This window comes from Candoia aspera, chromosome 2, assembly GCF_035149785.1.
Source record: "Candoia aspera isolate rCanAsp1 chromosome 2, rCanAsp1.hap2, whole genome shotgun sequence".
Taxonomy (NCBI): domain Eukaryota; kingdom Metazoa; phylum Chordata; class Lepidosauria; order Squamata; family Boidae; genus Candoia; species Candoia aspera.
This window is the reverse complement of record NC_086154.1, coordinates 251,005,369-251,024,359: the sequence shown is the minus strand read 5'-3', so window position 1 is coordinate 251,024,359 and position 18,991 is coordinate 251,005,369. Positions and strand designations below refer to the sequence as shown.

Sequence of the window (18,991 nt, the reverse complement as noted above, 5' to 3'; positions counted from 1 at the left end):
CCAAATGCAATGTTTTAACAAAACCAAAATGCCCAGCAAGTTTATCATCATGGGAACACTGTAAAATGTCAGGTCATAAAGTTTCAGGTACATAAAGGCGGTGTTGCACCCATGCCAGACCGTTCTCAAAAGAAACAGTGTCTTTATTAGCTAGCAACCAAGTGTCAGATTTCAGCGCCTGGATAAAGTCTTTCTGTAATTGGCAAGGAACTTGCACTTTCCGCTTCCCAGACTGGGCTGGGGGTGGGGATGCCTGCGCACAGGTCTGGCTCCAGGTGACAGCAACTAAGCCCAGTTGTGGTTCAGTGAGAACAGTCCCAACCACATCTGCCATGTGGTCAAGGTCCTGAGGTAAACGTGACAAAGCATCGGCCAGAAAGTTTTTCTTTCCCGGAATAAATTTTAACTGGAAGTTAAAGCGACTGAAAAATTGAGCCCAGCAAATTTGTTTAGGACTGAGATGCCGGGGAGTGTGGAGGGCTTCCAAATTCCTGTGATCGGTCCAAACTTCGAAAGGGCATTTAGCGCCTTCCAGGAGGTGACGCCAGGCTTCCAAAGCGGCTTTTACAGCAAAAGCCTCCTTTTCCCAAACATGCCACAGCGTTCGGTTTCAGAAAATTTTCTGGACAAATAAGCGCAGGGTTTTAAGTGATTTTCAGAATCTCTCTGTAACAATATAGCCCCAACTGAGGAGTCAGAAGCATCAACCTGGACCACAAAGGGGCGTTCAGGATCGGGGTGCTGTAGAATAGGCTCAGCAGTGAAGAGGGTTTTTAACTTCTCAAATGCTGCCTGGGATTCAGGCGTCCAATTCAGCACTGCCCCAGGGTTTTTTACTTTGCGTGTCTCCCCCAAGCCCTTGGTATGGAGCAAATCAGTGAGGGGCAAAGCAATCTCAGCGAACCCCTGGATAAATTGGTGATAGTATTTACTGAACCCGAGGAAACTTTGCAATTGCCTCCAGGTGCGGGAACGTTCCCAACTTAAAATCACCTGAATTTTTGCAGGGTCCATTTCAATGCCCTTGTCAGACACCCTATAGCCCAGACAGTCAAGTTGGGTCTTGTGAAACTCACATTTGGAAAGCTTGCCATAAAGTTTGGCATCTCTAAGCTTGCTTAACACCTGTTTGAGGCATTCGTGTTCCTCCTCAGTTTCAGTGTAAATGAGAACATCGTCTAAATAAACCAGGACCCCTTTCAACAAATGATCATGTAATACTTCATTAGTCAATTGCATGAAGACTCCGGGCACCCCTGCCAACCCAAAAGGGAGGACTTTGTACTGAAATGAACCCAGTGGACAATTAAAAGCGGTTTTCCACTCATCTCCAGCTTGTATGCGGATGCGGAAATAGGCTTCACGAAGATCGAGCTTGGAGAAAATCTTGCCCTTAGACAAGTGAGCTAACATGTCCTTCATGAGCGGAAGAGGGTACTTGTTACAAATTGAAATGGAATTTAACCCCCGATAGTCCGTACAGAGTCGAAGCGTGCCATCTTTCTTTTCACGGAATAGCACAGGGGCCCCAACTGGGGAATTTGCAGGTTCAATAAACCCCCTTGACAGATTTTTGTCAATAAAGTCCTGTAATGCCTCAAGCTCCTTCTGAGTCATTGGATAAATTTTTGGCTTGGGTAATTGAGCATTGGGAACCAACTCTATTGCACAGTCAGTTTTCCGATGGGGGGGGGGGGGTAGCTGATCTGCTTCCATTTCCCCAAAGATGTCTGCAAAGTCTTGGTATCGATTGGGTAAGCCTTCTAAATGTGCCAAACTAGGGCGCGGCGTAGCAATTGCAGCCCTTCCAACCCCCGCACGTGAAGCTCTCTCCGCTGTAGGAGCTTGGTAAAACCCATCCTTAAAAGTCAGAGTTCTGTGTTCCCAGTTTATATATGGGCTTCGTTAGGTCAACCAGGGGATCCCCAGAATTACCAAGGGATTGCCAACAGGTGCCACTACAAATTTTAAAGTCTCACGGTGGCTGCCCATTTGCATTGTGACAGTTCCAGTGAAATGGGTTGCCGCCGCCCCCCCCCCTGCTGTTGAACCATCCAACTGTGTAAAGATCAAAGGCTGCTGGAGGGGGAAGCTAGGCAAGTCCAAAGCAGCAACCAGATCAGGGTGAATTGGACACCTGGAACACCCAGAGTCAACTAAAGCCCAGACCTCTGTAGTCTTTGTGCGGGAGCCCAATTTCACTTTTACTGCTAAAGTGGGACAGTCAGCACTCACCATAGCATCCTCGCGCCCATCCTCCTCCACCTGCCCACAGGTGCTCTTCATGGCAGGTGGCTGGCGTTTCCCGCTGGCTCCTTAGAGTCATCTTCAGCCTCTCCTGAGAAGTAGAATACTTCCTCAGCATCAGCTGCCCCCTTGGCTGCTGTCATCCACCGCGAGGGGGGTGGCGATTTGGCCGGCAGCTTGCCCACTCTATCTCCAGCTTTGGCTTTTGGGCAATCAGCTGCTCAATGCCCTTCCTTTCCGCATTGGAGACATTGACCCCTTGCATAGCACCAATCTCTCTCCTCTTCCCAGGCTCTATAGCCTGGCCAGGCAGCAGTTGTGGCACTTCGGGGTCCCCTCATGGTGGCTGGTGGTTTTTCAGGTTGTCTGGTTTGCATGAAGGTATGCTGGGCATGCTCAGCCTTGCCGACCAGACAGATCCATTCATACAATGACTCTGGGTTGTCTCTACACAACCCCCATCATAGGACGTCCCGGTTGAGTCCCTCTTTAAACTGTTCTATTAAGGTTGACTGAGACCAGTCGGGGATTTTCCCAGCTAAAGCCTTAAACTCCAGGGCGTAATCAGCTACAGACAGCTGGCCCTGGGTAAGATCCTTCAGCGCCTTCTTAGCTCTTGCCTTGGCAAGAGGATCCTCAAAATGCAGCTTTAACGCCCCCATAAAGTCCTTGAAATACTCAAGTTCAGAGGAGCCAGCCTCACTTAATTGAACATACCAGTCAGCCGCTCGACCCTTCAACTTGGTGGCAATGGCAGTTATCTTAGCCTCTTCGGAAGGGAAGTATGCTCCAAACTGCCTCATGTAACTTTTAGCATTGGTTAGAAAGAAAGATGACTTGGTTGGATCCCCATCAAACTTGACAGAAAAGTCTTTCACCCCCACTCCTGTTGGAGTGGAACCGGCGGCTGCTTGAATGTTTGGGCCCCAGGTTACGGTAGTTGTTGCTCTGCTGGGTGGAGATTCATCCCGGAGCTGTCTCCGGCCCCGCTCTGCTGGTGGTCTGGGTGGGAGGATGGGGGATGGTTGCGTGAAGCTGGGACCTCCGTTGTGCCTCCCCTGCCCCCCCAATGATAGAGACAGGTTTCTTAACATGTACTCCATTGCTTCTATTTTGGCCTCCACCACTCTTAGCCTTTCAGGGGTTTGAGATTCCTCCCTCCCTCACATGTTAGGCTATCTCTCCGTTGATACCGTGGTAGATTCTACGTCTGGGGTCAGTGGGAACCGATGCTTCCAGGGCACCTGGGACGTCCCTGGCTGGGGTTCTCCCACTTCATCCCAGGTGATCAACTCTGTGAGCAATTCGCTGGGTGCCAGTTGCTCTGGTTCTCCCCCATCATCAGATTCCTCCACCTCAGGACTGAAACTCAAATGCTGCCGGAAATCTGAAGGTTCTGGGGTGAGGCTCAGTTCTCTGCTCTTGACTGTCAACTCGGGCATCAAGCTAGCCGGCTCCTCAAGTCCCCCAGTCGTGAGCTTGGACTCGGCCATCGTTAACTATTTTCCCTCACAAGAAATTGATCTTGGTAGGAGCTAACGGTACAACTTTGGTCATTCTCAGCTTTATGTAATGGTTGCCTATTCTAAAACACCATCAGACTCATAAACAGGATCATAAAGATATCTGATTTATTAAAGAATAGTATGCAGGATCACAGAGAAAGCTGAGAATGATGAAAGCGCGCCAAATTCAAACTAAAAACCCTCGGTGCAAATGAAATCCCTCCCCCCGTAGAATCTTCTCGAGTTCACAATCCCAGGTGCTCCTAACGGTTTCTGATGGTCTGCAGGAAAAGGCCTTGAACAGATAACATAACCCAAACACATTCCATTGTACTGATTTCACATACAGAGCTTGGTACAAGGTTTCACAGCAGCTCCCTCCCAAACAGAAACGCACATCAGCACCATGGCATGTGAAACATTACAATGTACAGTGCACATTGAAACAGTGAACATGACAGTGTGTGTCTTTCAAAGCCCTTTTTGCACAAGCAGTTGGTGCTTTATCATGACCATCAGGGTATATGGCTGGAGGAGAGATTGCTATTTATAACGGCTCTTTTCAGACCCGGCTGCGTTCTTGTGATTCTTACGATCTCAGCTTCACTTGAGGATTTCACTTTTCTGCTGCTGTATAAGGTTTTCTAGAACCTCTGGGGAGTGCAAATGTGCCTTCACATGCATTTCTGGAAAGATCTGTGAAGCTTGACATAAATCAACAGAAGTTAATTTTTTGAAATTGGGGGAGGAGATGGGGGGTGGTAGCAGGAAAACGAGAGGCTTCCCGTGTATTCCACAGACAGCTGCTTGCCCAATTCTGACCACCCACAGCTTCCATAAAAGTCTTCCAGGCCATCGGGATCCACAGCTTACCTTCCCAGCTTTCTTCTCCATTAAACCTTTTTTCTGAAGAGCCTGAGTTCAGGGGGTTTTTTGTTCGTTGTTTTGTTTTTGACCGTTATTTGTTTGGCTGGGTGTAAAGAAGTCAGGCAGTCACAAAGCAACAAATAAGACCTGCCACTATTATTCCAAGCAGGCTAAGGTTGGGCCTGTGGCCAATCTGCTTGAGGATTTATTTCATTATTTTTAAAGGCGGCTCTCATCTAAGATAGCACTTCTTTAAAAGCTTGAGGAGCGAATGGTATTTTACTCCCCCTCCTGCACCTTCCTTTTGCTTCTCTTCCCTCCCCCCCACCCCCTTTTCTTCCTCCTCCTGCTTTTGTCCTTCATTTCACCCATTATCAGTAAAACAAATCACTCCTTAGAAGAGCAGTGAGAACCTCTATCTTCTGGACCCAGTGACTCTCACAAGATATTTGATCAGAGAGGAAGTGTATGGATGGAGTGGGTGGGCAGGAGAATGGGAAGAAAGGAGAAATGTGGCTTCACTCATTAAGGAATATTTCAGTTACCTAGCAAAACTGAGAGGACAGAAGGAACAGCCAAGAGGGAAGAAACTGGAAACATTTCCTCCTAGAATATACAGCATGCATTGTACTATTAAGTATAGTAGAGTATGATCTTCCACAAGCTGATGCCCTTGAGATGTGTTGGACTTCACCTCGCCTCATTCCCACCCACCTGATTCTGACTGGGAAAAATAGGAATTGAAGTCCATCATATCTTGAGGGCACCAGGTGGGAAAGGGCTGGTGCAGTGGGTAGATGACCCAGTGGAATCAAGAAATGTCTGCATAGAACTCCAGCTGTCTAGGATGACCATGTGTCTTATTTTACAGAAGACAGTCCTTGAATGGAAAGGCTTTTCAGTCAGTCTGGCACAGAGTACTGTAAGAAGGATGGAGACCGAGAGATCTGCCCATCAGCTGTTGGCCCTTGGACCACTGACTTAAACAAAGAGACATTTGACCACGACCTTCTCATTATGGTGAATGAGCATTTCTGTGTAATTATACCAATTCCTTTTCAAATTGTATCCCTAAGTTAGTCTGTGCAAAAGTTATGCATTTACTTATTTATTTATTGGGCTCCATTTCATCCTTGTTGGCAATATATTAGGGACCTCCTCTATCCCTGACAGGAAAGAGGTTGGATACTTCCTTTCTCTCAACTCACCTTTTCCAACTGGTTGGTGATAATATGCTTTATCTTACTGTGTAATTATGGGTATCAGCCTGCCCCTGGATATCTCCCTTAGCAAAAGAAAGCACCAACCTCCAGCATCATCTTCATTTCCAAGCATGTTTCTGGGCCTCTAGCAAGTTTTAGGAAACAAAAATAGTGCACAGCTGTGGCAAAGTCCCGTCAAACCCACCGTTTTCTTTGAGAGTGTTTATTTCCCCAAATAAGAGAAACAATTAGGGAGCATTCTAAGGAGATTAGCGTTTTTTGTGACTGGCCATGTTCATTATGGTCATCCTTTTGTTTGAATGTCCAGTACAGGTAGTCCTCACTTAACAACCATTCATTTAGTGACAGTTCAGATTTATGACTGTGCTGGAAAAAAACGACTTATGACCAGTCCTCACAGTTACAGCCGTCACAGGTCCCCGCAGTCACATGATCACAATTTGGGCGCTTGGCAACCAGTTCACACTTATGACTGTTGCTCTGTCCCATGGTCATGTGATCACCTTTTTTGACCTTCCTGGCAGCTTCTGGCAAGCAAAATCAGTGGGGGACCGCGTGATTTGCTTAACAACCATGTGGTTCGCTTAACACCTGTGGTGATTTGCTTAATAACCATTGCAAAAAAGGTCATAAAATTGAGTCAGATTTGCTTAATGACCACTTTGCTTAGCAACCAAAATTCTGATCCCAATTGTGCTTGTTAAGCGAGGACTACCTGTATTCAGAAAAGATGCTCCTGGAATTGAATACTAAGATGGTGTGTGAAGAATATTCATATAGCTTTGCCTTGTATGACATACTGCTTTGACCTCTGGAAGGAAAAGAGAGATACAAATCCAACAATAAATAATAACAATTAATGAAGTAGGTGGGTGGGTGAGGGAAGGAGGGAAGAAGATATATCGGGATCATGTTATGAGCAGACCTAACCCTTTCTCCAGTCACAATCTCCCTTGCATCTGCAAGAAATTGAATATTTCCTTCCTGACTCATTAAACACAAGAAAATAGTTTCGAAGTCCTTCTAAGAGGCATGCCATTGTACAGCACCCACCAGACTCAGTAACTTTGCAACTTATTTGGACTTCAGATATGTTGATATATAAACATACATCTTGGGCATATTTTCTATGGAGGATCATGAAGAAAAAAATGTGCAAATCCTACTTTAAGTGTTCAAAATACGATAAATAATATTTTCTTCTCTCTGTTTTATCTGCACTCCTTTAAGATTTAAAACATCAGCTCACATAGGACAACGACTGCTCTTTAGCCTTGACATGATTGTGCCTCTCTGGGCCATTCTGACGAAACCCAGGATTGCTCCTCACAATGGTACCTTCTCCATTCTTTATTGGTGAGAGTCACACCAGCATCCTGATGTTTTCTAATCAGCCACGAAGCTGCAAAGAACGTTTTGGAAAATAATGAACATCTTGTCACAGCCTTGCTCAAAATGGTGAGCTTTCAAAAATACATATGACGGGCAGGACAGAGCCCAAGGTCTGCAGCCAGCACTTAATTGCCATGCTCCAGTGGGTGCCATCCTCCCCCCTCCACACCGCGGTACATTATCCTGTTATTCCACCTAGAGCAGATCATGTGATGCAGCCTTAAACTCTTCTCCTTGGAGAACAATGGGAATTACACCCTCGACGGCTTTGCCTTCTTCATTGGCCCCACGACCTCTTGGCCTCTGCAGTTCATAGGTCATCTCAGGCAGCAGGCAGGCAGTTTTTGATGTAACCTCTGAACTCCAGAGGAGAAAAGACTGTGAAGCCCTGAGAGATGATCCGTCTCTACACGGCCACAATAAAGAATGCCATTCAATCAGAGCGCAGCGCACAAATTAAATGACACTGCTCTCCTCGCTGCTCACTCCTGCATTTAAATTCGCCTTGTGTATTGGGGACTGAGAAAGGGGATTTGGGGGAAGAAGGAGATGCAAGGGAGGGCTGCCCATGTGTTCCAGAAACAACTCTGGGGATGCAAAAGAGTCCCGTGTACAACAATAGAAGGAAGGGTTTCAAACCCGAGACTGGCCAAGACAAGGACTTCACAATCAGTGTCAGATTGAGGAGAGAAACCGCACATTTGCTAGAGCTTGTTAACGTGGCACTGCTGTTGTTCAAGTCACAAGAGACTATCCGCCATTCCCGATAGCTGCTGCGTCATTTCTGGAGCCCCAAATATCCCCTGTTAATGTTTGAAAATAGAGAAATGCCCCCATTCAGGTGCAAGGCTGACTCTGCCCTTTGAGAAGGTGAGGAAGTCAATCTGAGGCAGGGAACTGTCAAATATTGAGCTGAATTTGGAATGGTATCAAGTAGAGTTGGTCATTCATGCATCAAAACATGCCAGGATTTATTTAGCTGGAAGGCTTGTAGGGTCTCTTAGCTACTAAGTAACCCCTCACAATCTGTCTGGGGCATTATACAATCTAAACAAGAGGAATGACTTTCTGATGAGGCTTGGCCGGTGCAATGCAGAGAGATTCCCAATTCATGCTTTCATCCCAGGAAAGGCTAAAGCTTTGTGGCATCTTGATTTCATTGAAAGGGGGACGTGTGTCCCAAATTGGCATGACTGAAGGGCAGTGAATGCTGTGACAAAGTGTGGTCTTGTGGATCATCTGCCAGCCTCTTCTGCATATGGCTGATGGCCTTTGTGTACAGGGAGAAAAACGCCAACAATAATTCACCCTTGTTGCTTACTTGGAATCAAGTCCACCCAGTGAGACTCATTCCCAGGTAAGTACGCCTAAGATTGCAACCTACATCTTTTATACTACGTTGCAATAAATGCCATGACAGCAGGACAAGGGGGGGAAATGATTTATCACAAAATTCATTCACAGAGGAACATTGTTATTGTGCCGCCTATTCTCACATAAAACAGATCCAAATCAATTTTCTGTAATATCTGCTGTTGTCTTTTTTTTTTAATTTTAACTTAAAGTGCTTTGACATTTTAGGTACTTACCTGTAATTTTCTATTTTAATTAAAAAAAAAAACTTGTTTCAAAACTGACAGACAAAATCTTCTATCCATAATGTCTTTTACCAGTGCAAGTAGCCCAATAATTTATATCCCAGGCCAACCCATTGTGAATAAAATCCTGCTTTGCCTGCTACATATTCAGTGTGCATGCAGAGAGAAACAACTTAAAATCCTAACTATTTCTCGATCCTATTTTACCCAGTGGAATGAAACTTTCATTGTTACTCCCTTACAATGAAATTTGCCTTTCTGTTTTTAAGGAAATTCTATTCTATCAAATAAATTGAAAGATGTCACCATTTTTGAAAACAGAACAAGTAACCATGCTAACAATCTGATTAAAAGAAAACAAGCTATGCATTGAAAGCATTTTTTCAGGGGGATGTCAAGAACAGTGAGTGTAAATTGATCAGATATCTGAATGCTCAAATAATTTGTGCATCCATGGGATGTACGTTTTTATCTGAATGCACATCCTATCCAAAGGCACTTCTAGACGTCCTGGTCATTAACATTAATTCCCTATTTGCATTTGGCTGCAGATCCCAGTTATGTGAGTTGCTCCTGATGATACACATGAGTAAGTGTACTTCATGCATTAAACATCTTCTCTGAGTCAGGACATAATATGCCACCTCCAGTGCTATTTGGTACTTTATCAGACTACCATTTCATTTTTCTTAGACTAAAAATTCAGTGGATTAATCAAATGTGCACTGAAACTCTTTGATACAAAAACAGTTTGCAAGAATAGAAAGAATTACCATCTCTTTATATACTACCATTCTTCTTCATTTCTAAAATAATGTTCATCCATGTTTCCCATGGGGCTCATGTTAATTTGCTTGAAAAAGCTGTACTCCATAATTTATCAAACCATTTTCTTACTTTTGGCATTTGAGAATTCTTCATACTTTTTATAGATATCAGTCAACCTCCCTTTATCTTTTGCTGCTGGCTCTTGGAATATTGTTACCAGCAATATTCTGGAGTTAAGACTAAGGCTACTGGATTGAGGTTGCAAGGAAATGCATGACCACTAGATGGCATCAAAGAGATGCCAAAAACTCTAAATGTTTACTGCCACCCACTGGTCACTACGATTTCTGCAGTTCATATCTGGCAGTTATAGCTGAGACTTTTTCTAAATCATATGAATAACTTTCAGTCATTGTATTCAAACAGCTCAAGCAGATTGACATATCTAGAAATAATTAATAGAAATCCTACTTTTTCCCCTCTCATTTCCAGGAAAGCTATGATAATTTTGAATTTTCACAGAGATTTGCATACAGGGAAATTCTGAGCAATTGTTAAGGCACAGCCTGAGTTTGGCTATTACATCAAATATATTATTAATTACAATTTTATTTTATGCCCTGCCTTTCTTCTCTGGTGAGCACTCAACCAACAAAATGAAAAATCAAAACAGAATACTAACAGAGTTTTTAAAACTATATTAAAAATAGCAATAAAATAAATCCAAATAATTGCTTGCTCTAGGAAATCTAATAAATTAGGAAACTTACTCATAAGGTTAAAAAGTGCAATGGGAGTGAAATATTGTTTTCAAATTTTTTTATCTGATCCCAAGAAAGGAATTTCAGCCTGGATTCTGAGTAAGATTGGATTCAAAGGCAGTATAATTATTTTAAAAATGTTTTTACTTTAAAGGAAACATGAATACATGGCATATGTTCATCCCTGTTACTGTACTGTAACTCCTGAAGCTACTTACCACAGAATTAGTGTCACCCTTACCAGGTAGACCAGACAGAAAACACAACCCAATAAGATAATTCTACTTTATTGTAAAGCTACAGTAACAGAATCTTGCAAGTCTGAACTACAATTCTCCCGCCATCTCCTTTACAGTCCGAGAAACTAGGGAGGGTCCCTTCTGAGCCTCTTGCTCTGCCCACTATGCAGCTGTGGGCTGTGTTCCCTCTTATCTGACTGTTCCCTAGGCAGCATCTGTCTCCCAAGGTCATTCCCACATACCATTACAATTAGGGAAGCTTTGGGTAGATGGGGGTGACACATAAATGACAGTATGAAGGCTGCAGGGATGCAAAACAGCAGCGTATCACAGATTTAGATATGGCCAAAACTTTCTACTGATGTCATCTTTTCGGGAGGGTCATTTTTTTACATTGTTTTAAACCTACTTTAGAAATACACTATAGGTTCTCATGTTCCTGTTTCAAAATGCTGAGAAACTCCATGCTGCTTCTTTATGAGACCATATCTAGGGGCTGCAAAAGGAAAGAAGACCCCCAATTCTGGTTGTCCAACTGTAGTTTACAGCCACGGAACAACTAATGTACTCAAGTACTCCTGAAGCCCAAGTAGTCCTGAGCAATAATCTGAGGTTGCTAGAGCGGCCATGTGTCCTCCAAAGACTTCCAGACACAGACTTCTAATACTCTCTGTTCTAAACCAACAAAAATAAAAATAGAAGAAGAGCTGGGACCATGCCCATTACAAGAAATGCAGTTCCAGGAGCATCAACTCTACAGCTTCTAGCCTACTAATAACCACTAGAGGCATAAGGAGTAGAGATAGCAAGTAGGACATTCCTTCTTGGTTCTGCTTCTTGTTATCCTTGCTCTACCATTTTGTAATTGGAAGAGGGATACTCTTAGCTCCTACCCTCTGGTCTGCTTTCTACAGGACAGACTGCATACTTCTTCCTTCTCTTTCTTTTCCCCACCAGGAGGAGAGAACATTCAGAAATGCAGGCTTTCTACTGAAGCATGGTACTTCCTTATTGTTTTGGACTTAAAGCAACTCTCTTTAATGGGCTTGGATCTATTTTCACATGTATATTCTGTTAAATACTATTCTATTTAACAGAAGGGAGGGAGGGAGGGAGGAAGGAAGGAAGGAAGGAAGGAAGGAAGGAAGGAAGGAAGGAAGGTCCCAATCAGGACTGTCTCAATATTTACCCTGTATCCCTGAAAAGTTTGTATCTCATTATTTATTTAAACAAACAGGATCAATTTGAGTTAGGAGGCAGGTCACCACTTAGTCAAAGTTTTCTCCTTGGGCCAAGATATACTGTACTTAGAACACACTTATGTACTGATTGATACCTGACACCTCTAAATCAGAAAGTATGATTGTGCATAAGGAATCCATTTACATTTCTCTGACAATGTATGAACATGGATTGAAATTAGGGTGGGTGGGCAAAGTTAGTTCTCCACATGCTCTCCAAAGGGTGCCACAGAGGCTTTTGGAATGAAGAAAATAACAGAAAACCCACTAGCCATTGTGTTGGCAGGAGACTTGAAAATCCCATTGAAAAGACCACCAGATCATGATTCAAGAGAGTAGGCAGAGACTGACCCAGGGCAGTCACAGACACTGTTGATGCAACCGAGCACCTTCTATCTGCTTGAGAAACAACAGGCTCTGCCTTATCCCACCCCTATCAGCTTGGAGGAATAAGCAGGAGCAGACTTGTTCTTGTACCTTGGACAGCAACCAGCTCCCAAAATTAGCGGGTGAAGCTTTCAACAGGCTGAGACTCTGCATGGTCTATCTGTTGAATCTTGGTCTGGATTTCAGCCTCAGAACATTATTCAAGGGGATTATGATGCACAGCCCCTTCTTGACACAGGCCTGTGGTGGGATTTTTTTTTCTCCCTTCTCTCATCTGCTGTCATCAAGATATGTTGGTCTGTAAACCCCTAAACCACAGTCATGACCCAAAATTATGGGAGTTGTGCTTCAGCATATTTGGAGAACATCAAGCAGAAGAAGGCTGTTCCCTGTTAATGAAAGGGGGCATGTGGAAGTACGATATTCAGGAGATGTATAAGGGACCATGCCCAAGTGATACACTGTGCTGAGACTCCACTGTGTAGGGATGTGGTAGCTCCACACATTTTATTAGACTAACCAATTCGGCTGTGCCAGAATTAAAGACGCTATACAAGCAGACAACGTTACATGCGTTCTTGGTTAAACATAAAAGGCCGTCCCTGGCTTAGTGAATTTGAATTCACCCCCAGAATGCCTTTGCTTCAAAAACACGCAGAGCAGAGATCAGTAATGAGAGTTCGCTAATGGATTGGCTTAAGTATAGGACAACATCCCATCACTGTTCTAGAAAATAATCAATCAAGCACTTAATTTTAAACGTAAAAACTAAGCTGCCTAGAGACTGTTAATAGATAACCAAATAAATTAACAGTTGTGGGTGGGTTTTCATTGGAGACAAGGTCAAATTGCTTCCTCTCCCACTACTTCCTCCTCTGCTGGCCATCTTTTAAAAAGCTTTTTGTGAACAGCGTCCTTGGGGTGAAGCTGACTTTTGATAAGAGGCTGGGGGAACCGGGCAAAGCTTCCTTTTCCAGACAGGTCCTCCTGACAGATCCACAAAAGCCAGAAACATGAAATTTAGGAATACAGGACCAACTTCCCATAAAAAGAGCTCCCTTGCCCCTCTCTTATCCCTTTTCCCATGCTGGCTTCAGCTTCAAGGGGGTGGCCAAAAGTTTGGCAAGGTGGTCGGACACAAGCGGGGACAGGCCTTCTGCAGCGTCATCAGCTGTACGAGAGAAGAGATTTCAGCAGGGGCCGTCTGCCAAAATCCTCTCTTCTCTATAGCTGCTGCTGCTGTGTTGAAACACCCACATTTTAAGGGAGAGGTCTCAAACTCAGATCCTCTTGAGGGCCTCATGAGGACTAGTTCCTTAGCCTAAGGCAGTGTTTCTCAATCTTGGCAACTTGAAGATGGGGGGCCTTCAACTCCCAGAATTCCCCAGCCAACACACTGGCTAGAGGATTTTGGGAGTTGAAGTCCCCCCATCTTCAAGTTGCCAAGGTTGAGAAACACTGGCCTAAGGGCTGCCACCCTTCAGCCTTTTCATCCATTGATAACAAATTTCAGTGAGATAAAAAGGCAGGAAATGAAGAATATCAGGAAACCTGCCTTTATTAAATTTTTAAAAATACTTCAAAACAGAGTGGCTTGGAAATCAGCTGTGGAACAGAACCATATCACTGTAGCACTTTGCTAGCAGCATTTTTCATTAACCATTAGGCCAATATCTAGTTTTATTGCTGAGCTGATACGCAATCTTATTGCAAGAGCATATATCAGGTGAAGTAATCTAGCATACCCATCCCACAAAGAGCTGCCCAAATCCTGCTTTTCTTTTTCTTCTCACCTTCATGTGCAAAGAGACCTTTTTCTTTTTTCTTTTCTTTTGATCTTTTATTGCTCTGCCTTTCCTTCTCATCTCTCCTCCTCTTTCCCTTTGCCTAGCAATAAGGGTGTCCGTGGGTGTATCCGTGTGTGTCAAAAAAGTCAAGATGGCAGCCAAAACGATGTGATTGGAACTCTGCATCTTTTTTATGTGCATCACGATGCAGTTAAAGAAGGGTGGGACTTTGATGGCATCATTGTGGCCACCCTCTTGATTTTCTGACCTCCTTCCTGCAGACACCCTTGCCTAGCAGAGAGATCTTGCTGGCTGGCTCGCTGTCTCTCCCACTCTTTGCCCAGTAAAGAGTCCCTTGTGGCAGAGCAACTGGACCAGAATCTCCTCTTCAGCTGCCTTCCTTGGGGAACCCCAGCCTCCAAGCCCTTGGTCCAAGCCAAGTGTCACCTCTCTGCTCACTCTGACTGGTGCTGTCTCAGAAGCAGCACCCATCATGCAGTGTGTGGGGCGGTTGATCCCAGAGGGTGGCAGTGCAAGCACTGGTGGAGAGGGTGATGGGAGAGCAATGGGTCAAGATGGCAACAGCCATGGTGTGATCAAAGATGCCTCTTTTTTATGTGTATAGATGGGCAGGGGTTTGATCACACCTTTACAGCCACCATCTTGACTTTTTTGACCATGCCGTACTAACACCTGTGCTCATCAGGGTTGCAAGTGTACAGCCAGGCAGCACTCACTGCCACTGCCACTGCCTTGCCACCCCTGTCCTGGAGGGCTTCCTTGGTTCGGCCAGAGCATCTGCACAGAACTTGGCACCATGGCCATGTTGGGCAAGTCCTTCAGCTCCTACAAAGTATTGTTGCAGAAGATGATTGGGAGGGTCGTGACTTTGAGACCCATCCCTAAAAGCATATTTTCAGTAAGGCTGGGCAAGGCCAAATAGGCCTGATCAGTACTTTTGGTGACTGCATCATACAGCCACAGTTTGCTTAACTATAGTTTGTTGAATAAGCCACCATCATCTGGGTTCACCGTTCATGCTAAATCATAAGTCACAGCTTATAAATCACAGTGGCATGACAGGCTAAGCTGAAACAAGCAAACCGCCCATCATGCTTTATGGAACAAAATGCAGTCTGTTTTACTCACCCAACAAATTGAGCACACAAAGCCTCTTTTAATGTTTGAATCCCTACCTGGAGATTTATTCACACACACATCCAATGTGTGAATCCATCCTGGGGAAACTGTACAACTTAAAATATGCTCCAGATTCCAACTCCACTGCATGTTCAGAATCTTCCAGAGGTCAGAGCAGGAATGTTTTAAATCAGTGTTTCTCAACCTCAGTCACTTTAAGCTGTGTGGACTTCAACTCCCAGAATTCCCCAGTTGCTGAGGATGAGAAACACTGTTCTAAATAAATCAAATAATGGCATTGCCCCACCAAAAATCAAAGACTTCAGCAATGGTTAGATTATTGTTGTTTACATTCTTCCCCCAAGGACCTGAGTATTTAGTGGGCTGAGAAAGGATAAGCCGTCCAGCATCTTCCTTTTTTATATGTAAGAATTTTATTAAGTTTCAAGCAAAGATAAAAGCTACAGAAAAACAAAAAACTACAAAGAAAAAAAACTAACAAAGTGGAGAACCACAAGAGAAAATTTTGAAAATTACAAAAAGAGGTGACTTCCAGCATCTTCTAAGATACATGTCTGTTTAGGTAACTGGGAAGATGCCTGGGCCCAGCCTGCAAACAGACTCTTCCCTGCAAGTGAGAACATTTAAAAGAGGAAAATATTTGAAGAGGCAATTAACACTGTGCTCACTCTTGGCTTTCCTATCTTTTTTCAAATACAAATGGAGCAAAGTTATTATATTGAGGCTGCTGCAAAGATGCCAGCCACAGCCCTGTGGCAAGAGAAATGTGTGCGCACTAATTACATGCTCTCTTCTAATCAAAAAGCCACCAGCAATCTTCTCTCTATCATTGTCTTGTCTGCTAGAAGCTGGAAAATTGCTACCCACTGTCTGGGCTAATAGCAAAAAAGTAAACCAAGGAGACTGGGATTAGATCACTGGTGGTTAATCATACATAAAAATGGGAACTTAAAAATCACTGTACCATCAGATAAACCAGGATTGTTCATATATAATGAATCATAGTTCATAAATAATAAAATAATGACATTCAGTTCCCTGCCTGCCTTTCCTAAGGCCTTGAAGGCCTGGTTCCCCACCTCCCCATCCCCCAGACGGGCATTGGGTCAAGAGCATTTGTGAACCCATCTGGACTGACAGTTTCAATTGCTGAATTGCTTTGGGCATAATTTTACATTTTATGATATTTTATGATGACTTTTTTCTAGCTTTTTCATTGTTTTAATTACATGTCACCCCAAGTCGTTTGTCAGGAGGGCAGCTATATAAATTGACTAAATAAACAAGTATGACAAAACTACTGCCAGTTAATTCTTTCTCCCCTTTTTGTTGCCCATATAAAAACCCAATATGTTTTTACAGTCGTTGAGACATTGCCACAAAGCATAGCCTTCAATTTCAAACCTGTGTTGTTTCTAAGCTGATTTGCCATGAAGCTGGTACAAGTCACCTTGTTGATTCTCCTTTAATGAGACCACTATCTAATAATGGGAATGGAGGAGGAGGAGGAGGAGGAGGAAGAAAGGACCTCTTTTTTTCCATTTTTTGGCACTCTTTAATTTTTTTTAATAAGATGGATCAATTTATACAAGTCCAACTACTTTCACATATTTATACAGTATAAAATAAAAATCCCTACCTATCGGTCTTTAGGGGTTTAAATATGTTCTGCAAATGCATTGCAACTGGTAATTAAAATTCCATAGCCAAAAAGGAGCACATGGCGTACAAAATGAGTATGTAAATATAACCTCTGGATAGTATGTCTAAAAACATCCCTTTTACTGGATTAAATAAAAACGGAAGGAATGACAACATCAAACTCTTACTACAGAGTTTACTGAAAAAATTATATATAGGAACTTTTTTATTACTTTGCCTTCTGAACGTACAAGCTAAATCTTGTGTCTCTTCTAAATGTGCTGCAGTGGGTTCCCCACAACTTTCTGAAGAAAATCTGGGAGTGCACAGGGAGTGAAGGAAACTCCAGCTCTTTAACTCGGCTTAGTTCCTTAGGAACTCTTCACTTGCTCAATTGCTGCTGTTCAAAGCCACTGTTAAAGTTGCAAGATCAGAATTAGGAGAGAAACCACAAACTTGTATAGACCTGGAAAATTACATTTATGGCAGAGTCCTCAGCTCATTAAAAGAACCTGTTTTTCACCGAGAGAAAAAGGCATGATGGGAGAATCTTGCTTTTTCTTTTTTTAACTAAAAAAAATCTAATGTAATTTACTTGGCACTAGAGAGACAACACCTGGAGTATGGTGTATGATTCTGGGCAACTTATTCCCAGCAGAATATTGAAGGTTGGAGAAGGTTCAGAAGAAGGCAACGAACATATACAGGTAATCATGTCATCAGGTAAGATAGCCAAGAACTGTTTTCCATGACCACAAAAAGTAAAACCAGAAATAAAGGGCATGAGTTGTAACTCCCTAGATTTCATTTAAATATAAGGAAAAAGTTCCCGATGGAAAGATCTCTACATCAGTGGAGCAGGTTACCAATGGAAGTTGTGGTTCCCTATCTCAGGAGGTTTTAAGATGCTGGACAGACACTTCTCATGGATGGTTCAAATGGTTTTTCTGCCTTTTTTAGAGAGTTGGACTAGATCAGAGTTTTCCAAACTTGGCAACTTTAAGAACTGTGGACTTCAACTCCCAGAATTCCCCAAAAACGCTGGACAAGAGGATCACAATTCTACGATATCCTACACAAGCTTTGCTTAAGTTAGGAGTATGTAACCCGCAGCCCAGCCCATTTCCAGCTTCCTGATTATAATGCTGAAATTCAGAAGCACCATTTTCCTGTTCTTTTTCAAACCAAATAAGTAAAACAGTGCATTAAAGCTTCACTAGGTTAACACAGGATGACACAATGGTATTTACTGATTAAACATTCATCTTCTGTACCAAAATTAATAACATTAAAATATTTTGGAGCTTTCGCTGGATAGAATGGAAATTAGCCCAAGTCTCAAGTAGCACCTTTGCAGGCAAGTAAGTGGTGCGAATTCATTTTTCTATGCAGACTTTCAACTATCGAACAGTGGCACTCATTTCACATGCCAGTAAGGTAATGCTTAAGATCCTGCAAGGTAGACTTCAGCAATTCATGGAGCGAGAATTGCCAGATGTACAAGCTGGGTTTAGAAAAGGCAGAGGAACTAGGGACCAAATTGCCAATATCCACTGGATAATGGAAAAAGCCAGGGAGTTTCAGAACATCTATTTCTGTTTTATTGACTATTCTAAAGCCTTTGACTGTGTGGACCATAACAAATTGTGGCAAGTTCTTAGTGGTATGGGGATACCAAGTCATCTTGTCTGCCTCCTGAGGAATCTGTATAACGACCAAGTAGCAACAGTAAGAACAGACCACGGAACAACGGACTGGTTTAAGATTGGGAAAGGAGTACGGCAGGGCTGTATACTCTCACCCTACCTATTCAACTTGTATGCAGAACACATCATGCGACAAGCTGGGCTTGAGGAATCCAAGGCTGGAGTTAAAATCTCTGGAAGAAACATTAACAATCTCAGATATGCAGATGATACCACTTGGATGGCTGAAAGCGAAGAGGAACTGAGGAGCCTTATGATGAAGGTGAAAGAAGAAAGTGCAAAAGTTGGCTTGGAGCTAAACCTCAAAAAAACCAAGATTATGGCAACCAGCTTGATTGATAACTGGGAAATAGAGGGAGAAAATGTAGAAGCAGCGAAAGACTTTGTATTTCTAGGTGCGAAGATTACTGCAGATGCTGACTGCAGTCAGGAAATCAGAAGACGCTTAATCCTTGGGAGAAGAGCAAT

General features: G+C 43.3%; 1 long non-coding RNA gene across 1 annotated transcript; it reads left to right on the top strand.

Annotated features, from left to right (window-relative positions):
* The first annotated feature begins 7,162 nt into the window (after positions 1–7,162).
* LOC134491806 (uncharacterized) lies at positions 7,163–17,606 on the top strand. The gene is made up of 3 exons (XR_010067364.1): positions 7,163–7,300; positions 8,517–8,591; positions 17,423–17,606. It is a non-coding gene; the product is annotated as an uncharacterized LOC134491806 (long non-coding RNA).
* Positions 17,607–18,991: the final 1,385 nt, after the last annotated feature.